Source organism: Macrobrachium rosenbergii, chromosome 26 (genome assembly GCF_040412425.1).
Source record: "Macrobrachium rosenbergii isolate ZJJX-2024 chromosome 26, ASM4041242v1, whole genome shotgun sequence".
Lineage (NCBI taxonomy): Eukaryota > Metazoa > Arthropoda > Malacostraca > Decapoda > Palaemonidae > Macrobrachium > Macrobrachium rosenbergii.
In genome coordinates, this window is record NC_089766.1 from 29,766,605 (window position 1) to 29,788,848 (window position 22,244).

The window sequence follows — 22,244 nt, forward strand, 5'->3', positions numbered from 1 at the left end:
AGTCGTTCCCGCTATAAACTGTTTAGGTGCTTTCTATTATTTTCTGGGGTAGTGTGGCATGCTGGGATCTTGGGTGGAATGGCTGAGTATTGCACCGTGAAGGAAAATTACTGTTACTACAATACTGAGTAAAGCTAAGATAGAATATATAAACAGGTGACAATTAGAGGAGTAATTAAACTCTGGAGGAAGATAATTAAGTTATGAAAATCAAGTAACGTTCCATCAACGACAAACTTATCTTAGGACTGCATACGTACTAGAGACGAAAAACATTAGCATTAAGTTTTCCTTGAAAGGAATATATTTCAAGTTACCGTTGGAGAGCCATTTCTCCCTGAGGGTTTTAATTTGAATGAATTCTCCGGATAAATGTGACATTTACTGGCGGCATTTAACGCATTATTACAATGCTAAATATTTGTTGCTTACTATTTTACATTTTAAGGGGAGGCTTGGCTTCCCAGATGTGTTTTCCAGTGTTGGTAAATTGCAACCAGAATAATGATATTACTCTGGTCGGAGAAGTATCATTTTAGATAAGCCTTAAAGCTTCTGTATCACAGTCACAATCATCTCCACATGAAGTGACAGTGGGAAGCCTGTTTCGATAGCCAAATGTTGCTACACCTTTGTTCAACCAAGGGTGGTTCTTACAGCCCCAGATGGACGACAAACTCATTCAAGGGATTTTTAGCATCATAACGAAAAAGAAGTCCATAGTTTTGTTGAAAGCTTCTCCAAGTCATGTTGTTGGTACAAAATGGTCTTAGGGTTAACATGAGTATATACAAACTATATCGGCAAATGCTTCGTTCAATTGTCTTGTAGGGTATTTGTCAAATGGGTCATGTAAAAATGGCAATACGATCTACACAGTCCCTTTACTAGCCTTTTGCTATACTTATTTGAATGTTTTTTTTTTTCGCGAAATAGCGTTTCACGTACTTACATAGTACGTTAATAAGGTAACCTCATTTTTAAAGCAGCTTACAGCTAATTTTATTTCGAGAGGATTATATGTCTTGTATAGTAAAGTTTCTATATTGTTCGTTTTAAATTTGAAGAATTCAACATTTTGGGCCTCTCTCCAAGGCCGGTAGAAGTAGATTTCAGGAACTTATTAAAGCTTAAGCGTGATTTGTTTTCGGTCCTCTCAGATACTTACCATAGCTGAAGTGGGAATAATATTACGTCCAGAGTTTCTAATGTTGTGAGACTTTGTTAACTAAGGACAGACGTTTCTGGTATACCAGTGAAAATAAAAATGGCTCCATTTAGATGCTTATCTTTTTGAAACGATGGTCTTCTGTTACTTATCACCCCTTTTGTAGCGGCGATAAAACTAGCCTATCAGTTCATCGTGTACGTTTAAATCCTAGAGTGTGTGAATATTTTTATTATACTGCTTATGCTGCCTGTATCGTTTTGTGCTTAAGGAGATGTAGGAATTTCAGGTTCTATTCAAATTAATTTTTGTTTAGTTCAGTTCACCGAAGGACAGAAATTTTCTCTTTTCTTTTATAAATATCGATGAAAATATATAAAATATAGTTTTCCTCTCTTTTTTTGCAACACAGAGTTCATTTTTATGGTAGCCTATTTAAATTGCTTTTATATTTAAGCAATTTCGTTTCTAAATTACAATATAAAATCCCTCCAATATTATAATTAAATATATTTTATCTAATACTAAAAGTAAATTTACATTATTACAGAATAGAAAGTTTTGAAATGTTCTTTTAAGTCTACTATGAGTAACTTTCCCGTCATTAATTAGTGAAATATTAATTAATCTGAGAGCGTCGCATCACTGGATGTTGGTTTTAAAAGGAAACATCTAAACGCTTAATTCTTTTGTTTAATATAAAGTTTATGTCTTTCCACCAAGAATTAATTGCCAAAGTCCTTTGAATGGTTTATGCTCACCCGTAAAGTCCGAATAATTCATTCGCCACTAATTATGGCGTATAATTCATTCTGATTACAACTGGAGTGAGAAACGGGTTTACTGATGCAGATCGGGCAATGGATAATGAATGATTTGAGCGCTTGCCCTTTCTCTGTCCACATACACATACATACATGCATACACACAATTATATATATATATATATATATATATATATATATATATATATATATATATATATATATATATATATATATATATATATATGTATATATATATATATATATATATATATATATATATATATATATATATATATATATATATATATATATATAATATATATATATATATATATATATATATATATATATATATATATATATATATATATATATATATATATATATATATATATATATATATATATATATATATATCTATAATATATAAATATATATATATATATATATATATATATATATATATATAATATATATATATATATACATATATATATATATATATATATATATATATATATATATATATATATATATATGAGTACATATATATATATATATATATTATATAAATATTCCTAATAGATAATACATATAGATAGTACAAACTAATATATACACTAAACAGCAAACATGACTTGTATTGAGAAGAAGAGAAAATGCAAACGGAAGTAAAATGGCAGCTGACCTGTTGCATATCTTCGAAAAACAAATCGTATGGATGCTAGTTCTGTACCAGACAAGTCGTTATTCAGTTCCTGTTTCACCTTTTTAAACAACGATTTAGAATTTAGATAGGCCATTCTGAATGAGCAGAATGACAGTTTAAAATGAAGGTCAGTGAACGGATGATCTACTACTATTTTGTGCTTTCTTATGGCTGAAAAGGTGATTTTTGAAAGCGGAAACTCTTGTTCAAAACTCTATGTCTGAGCCAAAGAGAATTGAATCCCATATATGTCGCAGACCACAACTGCGAACAGATAAACAAATAATTGACAAAGGGATAATAATAATAATAATAATATATATAATAATAATAATAATAATAATAATAATAATAATAATAATAATAATAATAATAATATCCTTTATTTCAGCTCTGAGCAATATATATGGAATATACAAAGTAGACACAATAAAATACACACAATCTAGATATACGGGATAACATGATAAAAATATAATCGGCAAATCCGCACAAATGAAGAAGTAGAAAAATAGTATTCATAATAATGATAATGACAGCAATAATATTGTGAATAATAGTAGAAACAAAAATTTATAACAATGAAAAAACTGTTATATATAATTAATTATATGCTCGGAATCTCAGGTGGTTACAGAAGGTTATATGTATCTATGAATATATATAAATAAATAAATTGGAACTCATTTGAGAAAAACTGTTTAAATATTTATATACCTTATATAGTTTTATGATTTTGTTAGCAGGGAAAGAATGAGCCACCTGCACTATAGAACTCGGTCGAACTTGTGACAGCCTCTTCCTCAAAGGAAGCATGAATAGCAGCACGTTGAACCAGCCTTCTCTCACTATCCATACATTACAGTTATCTTTTATATAATTCCTGATCATTAAAATAATCAAGTATAGCAACACAGTGTATCCCCTTCTTCATTCTCTCACAGCACTGATTTGTTTTATATCTTATGAATCGAGTAAATCAAACTTCAACTGATGCAGTACTTTCTTGATACGCATTCAACAACAAGTTAAATATTGGTTGGCTCAACACTCATGGATGCATTTCAGTTCTTGAAAATCTAATGGCAGTGGTATGGAAAAATGTGCTATGGAATCTCTTTGTATTCAGACAAACTAAAAAGTTGACAAACATTCAAACACACAACGACTTAGGAATGAAAATTCAAACGGTAAAATAAGGATTTTTAGTCATTTCTTTAGCTGAGCTGTTCATATCTTAGGTGCAAATCTTATGGATGCCAGTTCTGATCAGACAAGTCGTTATTTTTTCTGTTTCACCTTTTTAAACAACGACTTAGAATTTAGAAGGCCATTCTGTTAAGCAGAATGATCTACCCAATAAAAAGGAAGGTCAGTGAACGGATGATCTACTCAAATGGCTGAAAAGGTGATTTTGAAAATGTCTCAAACTCTATGTCTGGGCAAAGAAATTGAATGCCACGTGTGCAGAATCTGATAAACAGATAAACAAATAATTGACAAGATCTGATAATAATAATAATAATAATAATAATAATAATAATAATAATCATAATAATATCTTTTGTAATAATAATAATAATAATAATAATAATAATAATAATATCCTTTATTTCAGCTCTGAGCCAAATATATGGAATATACAAAGTAGACAAAAATACACACAATCTAGATACACGGGATAACATGATAAAAATGATAATCGGCAAATCCACACAATTGCTGAAGAAGTAGAAAAATAGTATTGATAATAATGATAATGACAGCAATAATAATAAATGAATAATAGTAAGAATAAAAAATTTGTAACAATGAAAAAAAACTGTTTGCATATAATTAATTTCCTGCTCGGAATCTCAGGTGGTTACAGAAGGTCTCTAAGAAGAGCCTTTGTCTCCCTCAATAATGATCTAATAGTAAATGGATTAGTGAAAACAAATTGGAACCTCATTTGAGAAAAACTGTTTAAATATTTTACTCTACCTTAAACACAGTTTTCTTCCGAATGATTTTGTTAGCAGGGAAAGAATGAGCCACCTGCGCTATAGAACTCAGTCGAACTTGTAACAGCCTCTTCCTCAAAGAAAGCAGAATAGCAGCATGTTGAACCAGCCTTCTCTCACTCTCCATACATTACAGTTATCTTTTATATAATTCCTGATCATTAGGAATAATCAAGTATAGCAACACAGCCGTATACCCTTCTTCATAAGAAGTTTCACAGCACTGATTGTGTTACTTCTTGCTTTATCTTATGAATCGAGTGTAAATCATTCGCTTCAACTGATGCAGTGCCTTTCTACTTGATACGCATTCAACACCTAGTAGCTTCCTTAAAGATTGGTTACAACACACACACACACACACACACACACACACACACACACTCAACACTCATGGATGCATTTCCAGTTCTTGAAAGTCTATCTAATGGCAGTGGTATGGAAAAGATGTGCTATGGAATCTCTTTGTATTCTTCAACATTGGTCATGCTTTAATACCATTAGATGTTTACACTAAGAATTTCAGAACTTTACAACTGTTGCAACATACAACAGAATTAATGGTTGAATAACAAAACAGGCGATGTAACGATGAATCAGTTTTAATACAAAGTTCACAATTTGCAAAATCCATAAAGAGTTTTTTAGTGATTTCTTTTTATGAAGAATAAAGTTTTTCTATGCTTTTGGGATGGTAGTAGTATCAGACAGTGAGCAAGATTTACTTTACTTGCTTATTTTTAGGGAATATATGAAAAACTCTATTCTAGGAATCATATTGTGCTTTTATTTTCGACCTCTCAGTATATATATATATATATATTATATATAATATATATATATATATATATATGCAATTGTATTTATTTTATTGTTAGTATCGCATAGTTTTTCGAAAAAATCTGTTAATCAGATATCCATATACCCAATAAAAGGAAGACTGAATAACAATAAAAGGCATTAGCTCTTTTAATGAAGTAAAAAGTTAAAGTATTTATGAAAGAGAGAAGGAAAGTCTTTGTTTTGTATAGTTTTTAGGAGTAAATGTAATGGATGATGAAAGACTGAATAACAAAACAAGCGATGTAACGATGCAGCAAGGTGATTTAAAAAGACTGAAGGATCTGTAGTACCTGTTTTCTTTGAAGCCTGGGTGAAGCGTAAGGGTGAATCGTTGAATCAACTTCTTTCTTTATGGAAGTGAAAAGATAGATGTTGAACTTGCCTTTTCAAAGAAAAAGACTGAAGTTGTTGAGATGAACTGGTTGCGTAATGTATCTGTAGTAATAGAAAAAGAAGAGTTTTCTATACTTTTGGGATGGTAGTAGTGTTTCAAAAGGTTAACTTATGTTTTGCTATGGTTCAGATGTTTGAGGAGGACAGAAGACGCAGACTGGTTTCAGAACAGAGCCTGTTAGTTAGAATTGTAGGAGAAAGGAAAGGAGAAATGTATAGAAACTGCTCCCAGTAGATGGAATGACAGTGTATTGCAAAGGAAAGTAAAGTAATAAAGGTGGAGACCACCTGCACCCTTAACATATATATATATATATATATATATATATATATATATATATATATATATATATATATATATATATATATATATATATATATATATATATATATATATATATATGAATGAATTTTTATAACATCACCGTGATTCATATACATGCATTATAGTTACAAACGTCCTTCAATATCCAATTCGCTCTGCCTCCTAAATAATATATTTTTCATATATGTTAGAGGGGAATTTTCTAGTTGATAATAAGTTCGTCGTCTCGTGGCCTCGAAACCATGGAAGACAAGAACTCAGGACTACAATGGCGCGATTTTAACCACACGGCCGGCTAACTTATATTATCAGCTAGAATATACACCTTCGGGTAACACATATGAAAATATATTATTTCCTGAGGTAGAGCGAATTGGACATTATTAGGATATTATGTATATATATATATATATATATATATATATATATATATATATATATATATATATATATATATATATATATATATATATATATATATATATATATATATATATATATATATATATACATATATAAAATAGAAGCGTATGGTATTTTGTTTCTTGGCAATTTGAAGTGGTAAACCTCTTTGTAGACATGCCAACAGGTTAAATATCTGGAAATTTTGCACATTGAGAATTGATGTTCAGTCACGAAGGTCAAATGAATGTTTGCATTGGTTTGAAATTAAGAGATTATGATATAGGTAACATACCCTGATTACTTGTTGTTGGGATTCCAACAAAACTACCAATCGGAGAGCACCACTGAAGTAAAAAAATTTTCTTAGTTTGTGCAACGTAAGAAGAGTGCCTTAAATTCAAGCATTGCATGAAGACGAATGGAGTTACTGAAGTTCTTTGTATTTGAAACCATCTAGAACTTATTCCTTACAAAGGTTACTTAAATGAATAAGACAGCCATTTCTGAACGAATCAACTGTTCAAGATTTTTCCCAAGCACTAATGGCCTTTCAGACTGTCCTTGTGATCTTTGATTAAGAGAGGATAGACTTCCCCTCTAATTCAGTTCTGAGTCAAAGGCTCCATTGATTTGAGGTGCTCTCTGAGCCATATGTCAGGCTAAATGTGTTCATGTCTTAAGGAATAACGTTTCCCAAGATATCGCGTTCCGGGAAATGGCTCTTTAATAGGCAAAAGCACGAATGGAATGGTTTCTGGAAAGATAAATACCCTTTGTTTATGTTTTGAACCACGAATACTTCCCAGATTTGTAGAAGAGCGCTTTTCTTCGAGGATGACAAGGTATTAGAAGAGAAAAAGGATTCTTCTTGGCAATCATTTCGCTGGAAAAGAAAGCTTACTATTCCCGCAATACTTCAGTCTTTTGCTCTTTCCCTGCATTCTGTTCACACTTCATTCCTCATCCTTTATACTTTCCTTTTGTTCTGGCCTTGCTGTATTTATCCCGACATTTCTCTCACGAACCTTCTTCTGTTATCTAATCTAATTCGTCCCTTTCCTTCGCCGACAGAGCGCTTCGTCTTGCAGTCTTTTCTGTTTTTTTCTTTAACTTATCGTTTTGATGATCTCGCTGGAAACAAAATCAGCGTAACTGCGCCCACAGGCAGTGTGCAAATTTTCATAATATAGTATAATAATTTTAATAAGCATGTTTGGGTAATCAAGAAGAACGCGAGTGATAGGAAGAAAGGTAGAAGTAAAAGTTGCTATACAGCGAAGTTAACGCAGAGTTTCAGAATAAAAGAAGTCAGTAAACTAATGGATCTCAGAATAAAAGATTATTGCTAGAGTTCAAAACTATGTATTATTATTATTATTATTATTATTATTATTATTATTATTATTATTATTATTATTATTATTATTTATTATTATTATTATTATTATTCGTCGTCCAATTTTCTCTTATTTATATGAAAGTCGCTGGTAGATCCCCAATGGGTTAGTAATCATTACCCATAGCCATATTTTTCAGTGTCAGAGATAAATTTAAAGGTCACAATTTTGCCATTATTTATTTATTTTTTTACATACCAGTCTTAGAATTATTGATAATCAGAAGCATGTGGTCTTCAGAATTTCGGTGAAGACGTACGTTAATGTAATTCTAATGAAGGAAATGGCATTTAGCTGGGAAGGGCACCCCTTCTATTTGCTGAAATCGCTTCGTAGTGTATTCTAAATTTAGTCCTTCAAAGCGGTGGTAATTGATTATAAATTCCTACATCAAAAGAATTTTTTGATATGCCAAAAGCTGCAGCGTTTACATTTAAATAAAATTTCATTCAGTATAGTCAAATCAATTTTTTGTGCTGTTTATGATAAATTTAATTGAAAAATTTTTTTATTATAAAACTTTTCATCAATGTTTGAAAGACGTTTTATTTCTAAATTTTGTTAGCTTAGCATATTAATCTTTTCTATTTTAGAGGGCGTAGAAAGTTGCAAAGTGTGAAAACCGGACAACTAAGCCTAAGCAACTACAACGAATAATCATGTTTGAGAAATAACATTTTCTGCAATTCTTTTGCACATAAATTTTCACTTCTTGTACGATCCCATCTTTCCCTGTTCAGACTCACCTCATCTTATTGTGTCTTTACACTTGACCCATCACGTTCGTTTTCACAAATATGCTTCTTATATTTAATCTCCTTTTCCTTAGTTACCCTGTCACCTGCAGGGCATCTTCCGATCCGTATTTGTTTGCTATTTCTCTCTTCTGATGATGAAAGGATGAGGTTCTCAGCTCATTTTCTCTCTTCAGTATATTTTTCTCAGTCCTCCGCTTAATTCCGACAATCATTTACCAGGAATGTTCTGCTCTAGAGGTGATTATAACAAATCATTTTGCTCTAAGTTCTTTTTAGGATACAAACAATTTAATATTACAGCATATTTGAAATTTTAAATATCCTTGAATAAATCATGAGGCTTGAAGAATCTTACTATTGAATGAATGAGTTTGATAAGTTTTCTGTTTCTATTAGGTATATGGAATTCATTACTGAAATGTATGAAATATCACATACAATTAACAAGTTTAAAAAAATATATGGCATCATTTATTACGCTGATAGACAAATTTTTTGGTAATAGTGGGCTTTCTGATTATCTGACCCTCATAATTAGAACCTGGACCCAAATTTTAAAGTCACAGTATCACACAAATTGGATAAATTGGATGAATTTGAAACCTCATTTCTCCTAAAATTCTACCTTTTCGGAAAAACGCAGAACGCAGAGTGCCTCTCTTTGGGTCATTCAGTGACATTTGAAGTTGGTCAGGCGCTGAGTTCAAAAGAATATCAAAGACTGATCTCAAATGGTTCCCTTAATACTCCCGAAATTGATATTTTTTACCTGAAGCTTTCCGTTTATGTAAACTATCCTTATTCGTAAAATTGATATCCCCTAAGAAGAGCTTCGTTCTTTATTCGTCCTCTTCCATTAAATGGACTCAGATTGACGTCTGTATTTCCAATGGAAGGTAACTTCACTTGTTTCTTTTCTTCGGAAAATTTCTTTATTATTTTTCTGTTGAAGGTAATGAGAGAATACTTAATTTTCGTAGGCTGCCCTCTTCATCCATTAGTCCACTAAGACTCACATACTCATATGATGATGTCACCGTTCTGTCGCACTAGCCAGACTAGCCTTGACTTAGACACAGCATTAACAATTTTCAGACAATACAGTCTCCAGTCAATTTCTTCCGTCTGGGAAATATAGAAGATCATTAGGATGCAAGGTCCATCAGCCTTTGTATTCAAACCCTAACGCTCAGGAACAAACTTGATTTTTTTAGAACTTTTACTCTTAGAGTAATATGGAAAGGCAAAATGCAGTTGTGACCAGATGCTTCTAAAAATAAAAGCTTAGAGTTAAGATTCTCCTAGACAGGAAGTCCTGACCAGAAGCGTTCAAGAAACATGATCTTCAAGCATAGTTTTTTGGATGATAGTAACAGTATACATAGCTAAAACCATACTATTAGTTAAGTCCAGCAATTTATTTTTCTTATACAGGGTATTGGAACCAGGCAACCGAGTGCTGCCTCTACTTGAAACGAAACCGTACCACCGTCAACTGCAGGTGGATTTTCCTTTACAAACACTAAAGATTAAATGAGACCTTGATCAATATTTTGCAAAGTGAGGTCTTAAAGAAACCATATTCATGGTCACGATTAATATTTTCTACTTATATTAAGTGTTGTCAGTTATAAGGTTATCGGTTATTTTTCTTCAGTCTTAGACCGGCCTGTCAGGTCATTTATGAAAAGTTAACAATGTACTTGTGCAAGATATTTTTGCATCTGGTTCTCGTTGATATAAGTCAATAACACCAAATCTTTAGACTAATACAAAATTATTGATTAGTACCTAATTTAAAACAACGATGATGAAGGATATAGTGTTGGATTTGAAAAAAATAGCGTGTTGCTCCTAGTTACTGGAAAGTATTTATATTTTCTCGGCATTTACAGGCACCAATTTGCCGTTTTGCTGAAAAATGTTATTTATGAAAATATCATACAAAATGGGTTCTGAAAAAGTTGTTTATAAATAATACAAAATGGTTCAGTTAACAGTGAACCAGAGGCTATTGCCTAATTACAGATGGAAAATATTCTGGCAGCAAACCTCTTCAAAATGAAAGTGTTTCTATGCAGATGCAATTTTTTTATAAAGGGATTGAAAATTAGGCAATTATTGCATCACCTTAAGTAAATAGTGCAAAAAATTTCATAAGATATTCACTGTGACAAGATGAGGATATTGGACACAAAAGTAATTAACCTTTTCAAACACTAGGCCTTTGTGAGGCGTGTGTGTTTGCTTTGTCCAGTGTCTCTGATACTCAACTTTGTGCCATTTTCAAGCATAATACTGTTACTTTATTATGGTATGCGCAAAGGATGAGTTGAAAATCTCTGGAAAATGTTTCATCAAATCTTCAAAATTGCTCTATGTGATGCATTTTATGTGATGCATGAAAATGTGAAATGTGATTCTCTTTTACTGCAACAAACTACATTGTAGGTGCATGAACTGGAACAATGAAAGAAAAAACAATGGAGCAGAATACACTGATTTATGGACACTGGTTAATCTATAAAATAAATAAAGATGATAAAAGTGAATCTGATTACTCATTCGTGCACTTCTATGGAAGACCCTTCGCTTCCTCAGTTCAAAGAATAGCTTCACTGAAAAAGGAGCAACAAACTGAGACCAGTGGAACCTTAACAATACCTTCACTGGACAAAGACGTCCTATTGGCTGGAAAGGAGAACTCTACAAATTCTTGAAAGCTGTCTGTATTATTTTTAGTTTTATATGTATTTGAACACTTCAATAGGAGTACATTTGTTTCTCCAAATAAATCATAAAAAATACAGTACAGAAGGTTTAGAATAATTTATGAACAAAAATGAACGAATCGCCACATCCTGACTATAAATAACAGAGTATATTTAAAAGTAAAATTTTGGATTTATGGATATTTTATAGCCATATACTCGTCACATGAGATTCCTCTCAGTTTCCTTCCCTTCAGGGATCGTTATAAATAACTTCCTGCCTCGGGAACGTTGGGCGGCTTCCTTTCTCGGGGATTGTAACTTTCCTTTTCCCAAAGAAGATAATAGCTTCGCCTCCCAATTTGCCTCCTTTTTTATTAATTTCCATTCTTATTTTGCATAGACATAAAATCTAATATTCAAGGTAATTTAATCCTACAGTGATAGCTTCATATTTATCATAATTATGTGGTCATTGGATATGATTTGAAAATATAAAATAAATTAGGTAATGCAGCAGAGTTCATAATTTTATTCAAGAACAACCCTTCCTCTCTTGTGTAATAGAAAAGGAAATCCTTTTAAAGCCTGGTAGAATTCTATTCGAGTTACGAAGAACGCAAGAACGCAACTAAGAGAATGATTTTATTTAATCTAATTTCCATAATCATGTAATTGTTAATGCATTTACCAACGAAAGTCTGATAAAGTTGGCCCCTGAATTAGATTTTCATAAACATAAATATGCAGGATTATTCAGTGGTTATGACATCATAGTTTCATCTTTAAAGTTTGATGTTATTATTGGAGACTAGAAAATAATTTCCTTGATTGGTGGCTGACATATATTTAATATCTTTCATTTTGTCTTCAGAAACAAGGTTTTGAAGAAATCTCACTTTCAGACATAGGTTTTTGATCTCTCTCTCTCTCTCTCTCTCTCTCTCTCTCTCTCTCTCTCTCTAGTGACTGAGAAGAAAAACAAAAGTCATTAGTATTAAAAAAAAAAAAAAATTAAAAAAAAAGAGAATCAGTGTAAGAAGCATGTAACAAAAAAACATCTCCTTTCCGCTTTCATACCAAAAAGGGCCAAACGAGAACAAGATAATGGCATGTCTAGAAAAAAAAGAAAGACACCATCGGTTTAATATCTGTAACATCTTTGATTCAGTAGAATAAAAGCTATGAATCATGTCTGGTATTTAGATAATTCAAGTGTCGTCCTTTGAAACCTGCAAGTTTTAAATGAAAGGTCGTTGATTTTCATTCTATTAATCTCTCCATCTGCTTATCCATTTCCACTGTAGGTAAATACCTTAATATTAAATTTGATTCTTGAGGAGACGAAAATAAGAAAAATTTTTTTTTTGCTCATCTTTACTGTTTATCCTTACTTCTTCAGCTTCACGGGAAGTAACATTCACAGAAATTTATTGAGGGTGACATATATTTCCGACTTTTCTTTTACGTCTTAGGAAACAGATGTCGGGAAAAACTTTTTAGATGACCCTTTCATAGCAATCATTTCGTTGGGAAAGGCGATCGCATTTTATGTTCATAATACTCATATATCTGTACTTCTAAAATGTGTTTTTTTATCCTGGATTGATGGTTTACATATTAATGACCAAATGAGAGAGAGAGAGAGAGAGAGAGAGAGAGAGAGAGAGAGAGAGAGAGAGAGAGAGAACCTCACAAGATGTCTTACCAGAAAGAAGCATAAAGTGTTTCAGTTCAGTGTAATTTATTTTAACGTTCATTGCAAGAGAGGAGCCATTCTAAGGAATAAACCCTCGTCACACCACTTCCACGAGTTACGGAGTTATGAATAATCGTTTTAGTTTCTTTTACTGCGTGTTTAATCACACTAATTATAAAGGCACTCAACACTACGTAGGACACCATGTCACATATTGTTTGATACGGATGGATGTTGAGGAGAAAGCACCTCAACTATCTTTTTTCAAGTAAGTAAGTTCTTTATTCCAGTAACGAATAAATAACTATTTGTTCGAATCTGGTAAAAACAGAAAATTGGGAAACCGAAAAATTTTTATATTTTTATTCAATGATGGATTGGAATCGCGCTTTTATTTACTCAGAGTTCATCGGGAATCAGTTTTTCAGAGATATTTTTACAATAATAATGTAAAAAACTATCGAACTGGTTATTTATATGCGAGGTATACAGAAGGTATGATGAGATTTAAAGGTTTCTCAATATGAAAAAAATATTTTTTCCTATGAAATGCCGCTGGAATATATTATATGCTATAATAGCATTCTGGATTTTAGGCCTTTGTATAAAGACCGATGTTCATCATCGTCTTCTTCTTTGATTGCATAACTGTACTATTCCAAACATGTCATTCTTGTCATCATGTTATGTTTGATTATTGGCATTATAATTTCAGTTGTCATCAGAACTCGATACAATTGAACCATGTCCGCTGATTATGAAATAAACTTATTTTCTAGGTCAGAGGACAAACAATGCAAAAATCGATAATAATGGGAAACAAATATCTCTCTAAATGAAAAAATACTAAAATTTCACAATGATTTCATTTTCCTATCAACACAATAAAAATCTATTCAAATCCTTTGTGAACCAGCGGGTATGATGCATCTTGTATCATTCAGTGACCTTCGCATCTGTAATGAGCTGAAAAGAATATCAGAGGTTGATCTGAAATTCTTTTTAAACGAATAATTTTATTATAAAATGTGAGCAGTACTTCTAGTAACTGATGCTGGAATCTATAAGATTTATTATATATTCGTAGATTTCAAATAGTTGTAGTTTAGTATTCATGACCTTTACACAATATGAATGTTCTTTATCATTGTATGTGTAACATTCTTGGGCAATTACACAAAAGACGAAACCAAAAACATTACCGTTTTTACCATCCAATGACGTTTGCATTTACAACCAGCTGAGAAGAAAATAAAAGATTTATCCGAAGTGTTTGTTGAACACAAACGTAACAAATAAATAGGCACTCCATTTGAATAATACTCTTTACTCATTATTATTATTATTATTATTATTATTATTATTATTATTATTATTATTATTATTATTATTATTATTATTATTATTATTCTCAGAACAACTTAGCTACTTTACCTTTAAAAATACCAATCTCGACAGTTTAGAAAGACATTAAGGTAAACAGATGAATTTCGAGCCTTCACATAAAATTATGTTAATCTTACAGGGTTTAAAGGTCAAAAGGTTTAAATTTTTAGCTCATAATTTAGAAGGATTCAAGTTTGTGGCGTTTTATGTTCTCTTCAGAGGAAAAGTAATGCATCATTACAACGATCAAGGTAAACTGATTGGTATTTGAGACCCTATAAGGCTGCAATGGCAGGATTTACGGGCCATTTATTGAATAAAAGTTTGCCCTTGAAGGTCCTAAATGAAAAAGTGCGCGTAGTTTACGACCCGATATGAATATGGTGAGAAATGAGGCCTCTCATGAGGAAATGTTATGTCAAGTCACGGCTTCTCACGGAGAGAGAATGTAAATTCAGGGAGTCTTTATTTAAAAGGATACAATTCCAGGGTCTTAATTATCATGGACGCAAATTCAGAACAACTTAACGATTAAGATATTTGACTTCATGATATAAGTTCAGGACCTCTTAAACAAAACTACAAGTTCAAAGCCTGTTGAGCTGAAAGATCGTAAGTTCACCGCTTTTAAGTAATAAGTGTGTAATTTTAGGAAGCTTATGAAAAAGGATGTTCAGTGTCATCGAGAAAGAATGGTAGTTCTCGTCAATGAGAAAGGATATAAAATCAATATCTATTGATTAGAAAGTATGCGAATTAAGGGTTCTTAGTAAGAAAGTAAGTTCAGCGCCTCTTAAGAAGAAAGCATTCAAATCCACAGCCTCTGCCTTTGTTATAAGAGATATAAGTTTATGGCCTCTTAAACAGAAAGGACGTAAGTTTTCAGTCACTTAAGTTGAAGGGATTAAGGTCAACATGGGAGAATATGGAACTTGGTTTTGTAAGCTCTGTAGTTGATGCCGGCCTAGCCCCACCAGTCACCTAGGGGAAAGAGTTTGCGCTAGCAAGCCCCATCCTAAAAGACGTGTTACGAATCACTACTATCGTCCAGGAGACCCACTAGATTTTTTAGGTAACTTGCTTCGCTTCTTCCTCTCGTGATCGAACTTGGGTATGATGTATGTATGTATGTATGTATGTATGTATGTATGTATGTATGTATGTATGTATGTATGTACGTGTTTACGACATGGACACGAGATATTTCATTATCAGTGCCAAATCTAAATTTTTCTCCCAAACTGGACGTTAGCTATCTTCTCATTAAATGCACAAGAAATATCCTGAATGATCCCTAATCTTCAACTTTTACTCTTCAAGACACTTAACGGAGTATTAATAGGTGATAAAGACCACTGGCAAAATATTCTGACCACTTCCAATCCTAAGTTCTCCACTCAGAGAGAGAACGAAAGAGCAGACTTTCCGACTTTAGTGAGGAAAAGTGAAAATAAAATATTCATAATTTAAAATACAAGAGATAAGAGAAAGTGAATGTGAGAGAGAGAGAGAGAGAGAGAGAGAGAGAGAGAGAGAGAGAGAGAGAGAGAGAGGAGAGAAATGTGTGTCCTTCTGAATTAGTAGATTATAATTTGGCGTATTCACAAATCAAAAATCGGGAATTACATCAAGTGCATTTTTGCCCTCAAACAGTAATTAAAACTGCATTCTTACCATTCTATTTTATTCACCAGCACCTTTGGACTTTTACTTCCGGTACAAGCAAATGACTGAAGGCAATCCATCCTACTGATGACAGAAAAACTATACACGAATCAATTAAAGTTTACATGTTTTAAAACCTGGATCAGAACGCTTTTGTGAGAAATTGTTTGCTAAATAATAATGACTGTGTGTGTGTGTGTATATATATATATATATATATATATATATATATATATATAATATATATATATATATATATATATATATATATATATATATATATATATATATATATATATATATATATATATATATATATATATATATCTATCTATATATATATATATATATATATATATATATATATATATATATATATATATATATATATATATATATATATATATATATATATATATATATATATATATATATATATATATATATATATATATATATATTTATATATAGTAATAATTAAAATATTATACTGTTTATATATAATATATATATATATATATATATTGTTTTTGACTATCATAGTCTATAGATGTATAGGTGAACAGACCCATAAGTTTCGTAAAATAACAGTCTCTTTATTAAGTAATAATTCAAATCTTACAGTTGAAAGTTCACGTTTTTTCTGATTCTTAGATTTAATTACCATACATAATTTTTAATTTGGAGCCCAATGTTTCTCAATGGGAAATTTTGAAATATATAAATAAAATTCAACAATGCATTCTCAGAAATTTTTATGAAGGTCATATGACCTTTCCTTCAAATTTGCCCTTTTTTTTGTTTAAAAAGGTAAGGACAAACATGAAATTAACCTTTTATGAGAGGTATGATAAGCAAGAAAATAAAGTTTCTCCATTAACCAGTCTCGAAACTTGACTCTCTTCTGCTAAATATAAAGAAAAATAAAACTCCAAATACAACTCTCTTATTACAAGAACGCCTTCCGCCAACATAAAACAGTAATTGGCTACGCAAAAAATCTTATATGGATTCACTGAGGTATTTTCCTACCTAGCTTTTGATGATATTGTTTTAAAATTGATGGACAATCATTTAAACATAAGTTTTCCATCATCCTCGCAATATATAATTGAAATTAGATTGTACTTGGTGTTCTTTTAGAGAAAGATTTGTAGAGTATTCCGAGGATCATAGAACTCGGCAACTTCCAATATTAATCCACTTTCAATTATTATTAGCGGATTTACACTAAAGAATCAAATTTTTCTTTAGAGGCCTTAACATTTAAAAAAATGCGAAACTTCTTAGATCTAAGATGGTGGGGGGCGCGTGGTTATCAGAAATCCTTTTACCCGATGTTAGGAAATAAAAATAAAACAGATTTCTTTTTGAACATTAGGAGAAGATTATAAGTCCAAGGTTGATAATACCAAAGGTTAGTGTTAAGTTGGATATCAATAACACTTACAGTATCATATGTTAGTATAATACCTTGTGATGCGTGGGGTTCTTGTGAGGAATATTCTCTACCTTTCTCCTATTACGTCCTTAGAGAATATTCATCTCAGAAAATAAGCTGTGGAATATAGGAGAAAACAATAATGGCTTTCCCAACAAAAGCAAAGGAGACGCCACATGTTACGTTCTCTAGGTTCGACGAAGACCAGGCTGTCTAGTGGTAATAACCATCCTTATGCAATGTTCTTCATGTTATTAACGAAGTGAAATACGGACCAAGAAATAACGGCCAGAAGGAGAGAGATAAATATGAAACAGAGATAAAAATAGATAACTGAATAGTTTGGTATAATCTCAGTAAAGACAATATTCTTCGATTTTAAATTGTTATTTTCCTTGGATAAAATAAATGAATTGTATATTTTGTAGAATGCTTCAATCTCGCACATTTTTAGCTGATAGTCGTAACGTTATTTGCCTTCGTAATTGTTGTCGTTTCAACGTAGCCTGCCATACTTTCTGTAACGGTTTTTATAACATTCGGTCAGTTGTTCTCTATGAAGCAGTGGAATAAAAATCATGCCAGATATATATCATAAATAACAGTCAAAGACACTACAACAGTGAATTCAAGGTGAGATTTCATTGCAAGAAACACTTCCATCAGTCATCGCCCAGTGAGGAATCACCGATGAAAAGATGTTTTCCCACCTCGCTGTTAGTTTCCTATAAGGCAAATTACATAAGAGGAAAGTGAACTTAGAAAAGGATTAGTACGTATTTTTATAAAATATGAACACATAATTTGATGTGCAACAGGTGTGCAAATTAAGCCTCATTCGCTCCATTCCTCGTTCTTTTTGTTCCATTTTTGTTATTTCATCGCTTTTCCAACCTTAATACGAGTATACCTCATGGCCTGCATACCACTATCTTTTCGTAACTCTTGCCTTTGCCTTACACTCTCTGGGAGCAGTGATCTCATCAAGGTATAAGATTATATTCATTATTTCCAGAGATTTCTTTTATTGTATCCCTCTGTCCAATCTCTACCTTGCTAAGATCAAGAGAGTGAGTCGGTATACCCCATGGGAAATGGTATTTCTATGCATATCACTCAAGTTTATGAAAATTCAGATGGAGAATGTATACTGTAGTAAAAATAAATTATTGTTTCATTGCTTGCAAAATCATATATTATTCATATGGTCTGCCTTAGAGTTGTCTTTAGGAAACCTTTTCAAAATGTTAACATACCGATAATATCTGCAGTTCGTACTAAGCGGTTATAGAATGTGCACAAGAGTAAGTGAGAACAAACTCAACATCATGACCCTTTCTGTGGTTGATATCCATAAAACAGGTCTCGAAAATTTAACTAAAACTTACAGTTTTAGGTGAGCCTACTTGAAATTTCCCGGATAATCCTGCCTTTGAGGTTTTGTTTCATTTCCAAGTGTTTGGCTCCCGCGGTTCCAAAAGTCACGAAAGCTCTGTCACTTCTGTAAAGAGACTCCAGACATAGTCAACGAGGAATAGTAAAGTGCGGCCATAGTACGAGAAAATATTTCCTAAAGACACGTCGACGTGCGTATCACATACATAACACAAACAGATTGGAAACAAGTCAGTGAGCATAACGAAGAAGGAATATTTAAAAGCCAGTGCTGGATAGTCCTATGAAGCTCTGGTTAAGACTAACAATAAGTTCGTAGGCAGTATCCATCCTGAAGAGATGCGAGCGCGGAAAGCTGCCGACTTTATTTCTAGGACGCCAAGACGATTTCATTTTAATTCCAGTAAACTTTGTGTGATCCCCAGTCATATTCTACCATTAATGTGCAAATGTGTTCTTATCTTAAGTGTCAATGGTACTCTGCAGTGTTACTTTACTTTCTCTGGATATCAGCATTTACTCTCCTTAAGAGATGATGCTATCTACAGGATTTATGGAGCTGCGAATGTTAGGCATGACAGCAATTTCCCTGCTCGCTATAAGAAAACTTTGACCGACAAAAAAGACAATACAATCCACATCACAAAGCTGATAAATCGAATAGTATTGTAATTTTAGATAAAGTTCACTACATATCACGTATGTCAAGCCCTACTGGATGATGATACGACATAAAAAAAAAAACTAACAAAAAATCCCCTTGATCAAGTCATAAAAAGTTTCAACAGGTCAGTTCTCGGTAAAATTTCCCTCGTTACCTTACTTGTATGGATTAGTAAAAACACACAAAGAAAACAATCCTATGCGGCCTATTATCAGTACTGTTGGCTCAATATCATATAAACTTTCGAAACACATTACCAAACTCTTGTCTCCGTTACTTGGAACTATCTCAGATTTTCACCTATATAATAGTCTAGATTTAGTTGATAAATTAAACAAGATCACTTTTGCCCCACTGATAGATTCGTTAGTTTTGATGTTTGTTCTCTTTTACTAAAAGCCCCTATAGATTCTATTTTTAAAGTATCTTAGTAATGAATTTTAATCCATCACGAATTACCTCTACCTGTAAGTCATATCATTTCTCTCACTAGGTTGTGCATTTGTGATTGTAAGTTTATATTCAATGGTGCATTTTACCAACAAATATTTGGTATGGCAATGGGCAACCCTTTATCCCCACTCCTCTCAAAATTGTACATGGAATTCTTTGAAAAACGATATATACCTAATATCATTTATACTCCTTTAGAGTGGTATAGGTATGTTGACGATATTTTAGCTGTTTTGCCTGCTGGTATTGATGTAAATGATTTACTCTGTAAATTTGAATAACCAGGTACCATCCATTAAGTTTACGTTAGAATTAGAAAAAGACAATTGCCTCCCTTTCTTAGATGTTTTAATTGAGGATGAAAGAAGAAAGTTCAATGTAAATTCAGTATTTATGAAACCAACCAACAACAACATGTCCATTTTTATTCAGGCCATCACCTCAACATCAAAATATAAATTTTTTCTTCTATGTTTTTAGAGCCTTGCGTAAAAACAGTATTTGAATAAATAATTGAATACATAAGAAAAATAGGGACAGATTTATGTTATCCTTCACATATACTAGATATTTGTTATAAAAGCCCACAAAAAGTTTTATAGTGAAAGTAACATGAAGAAAGAAACCATAAGAACATTCAAAAGCTTGCCTTATTTTAGTGGTTTGAAAACATAAAATCATTATTAAAACCTTTTAATGTAAACCTCGTTTTTCTTATAATAACACACTCAAAGAATGTTAATAAAAAAAAATAGCCCTAAAGAAAACAACAACATAATATATAAAATTCCATTTTTGGATTGCCCCTCTTTTTATATTGGCCAATCTAGCAAAGATGTACGTATTAAGCAACATAAGTGTTCAGTCAAAACTGCACAAGCATCCAATGCTATATTCATTCATTTAAGTGGAAACTCTCACAGGATAAATTGGACTGCAAGTTCAGTGATTGCCAGATCGAAAGATTTCTATTTAAATCTATTGGAATCCGCTATTATCCAGCTTACTTCCAGTTGTTATTTTTAATCTTAGCCCTGGCATGTATTATTTGGACCCTGTATTAGAAAAAAATGTTCAAGAATGACCTAAAAGATAAAATCACTGACTTAATTACAAGTTAGCTCGCCTTGATATATATTTTCTATATATCCGTATGTTAATATAATTTTTTATTTGGAAAAATGTTCATCTTTCAAAAAGTTACTATTGTTTACAAATGGCCACCTTTATCTTATTGTGTTGTACTAAAAATTTTAGGCGGTCAGTCACGAACCTATATAAACTTTTTTAAAATTGTCCTGTCCTGCTCCTGAACGGTTGATCCTAATCCTTTGTAAAAACCTCTTAATTATTTAATCCTGCTTTGGCGGTTCTACTAAATCTTCAATTGTGTTGGATTCCAGGTACATATGTTTCCTTTATAATCCCCATCTGTCATTTATATGAGCTTTCAACTTTCAAAAAATACTTTTATATTTCTTCAGTCTGCTAAATAAAACACAATTAGTGTCGAAATTCCAGGCCTCAAATTGCACTCCAGTGTTTCCGTTTCCTTATCGTTGTTTTTCTTTATATACACACAGATGTATATAAATGTTCATGAAATATATATATATATATATATATATATATATATATATATATATATAAATATATATATATATATATATATATATATATATATCTGTTATATATATATATATATATATATACATACATACATATACATACATACATACATACATGCATACATACCATATAAATTACGATGGACCGTGGTAAATCTGCATATTTACATACTTATGTGAGTGTATGTGTGACATTTTCTCCATTTTAAATTTCCATGACATGGACAGTTATATACTTTTACAACAATCAGACTTCATTCAGGATACTTTTCTACTGGAGTTGATCCACGCTCATTCCTTCGTAGCATTCCAGACCCACCAACTTGGTCAAATTTTTCTCCTCCATATTTTGCCCAGCGTTGACAGCCCACTTTTCTACCCTATCCAGGATCACTTTCAGGCTCCCCTAAAAACCTTTCTTTTTCTACTTTATT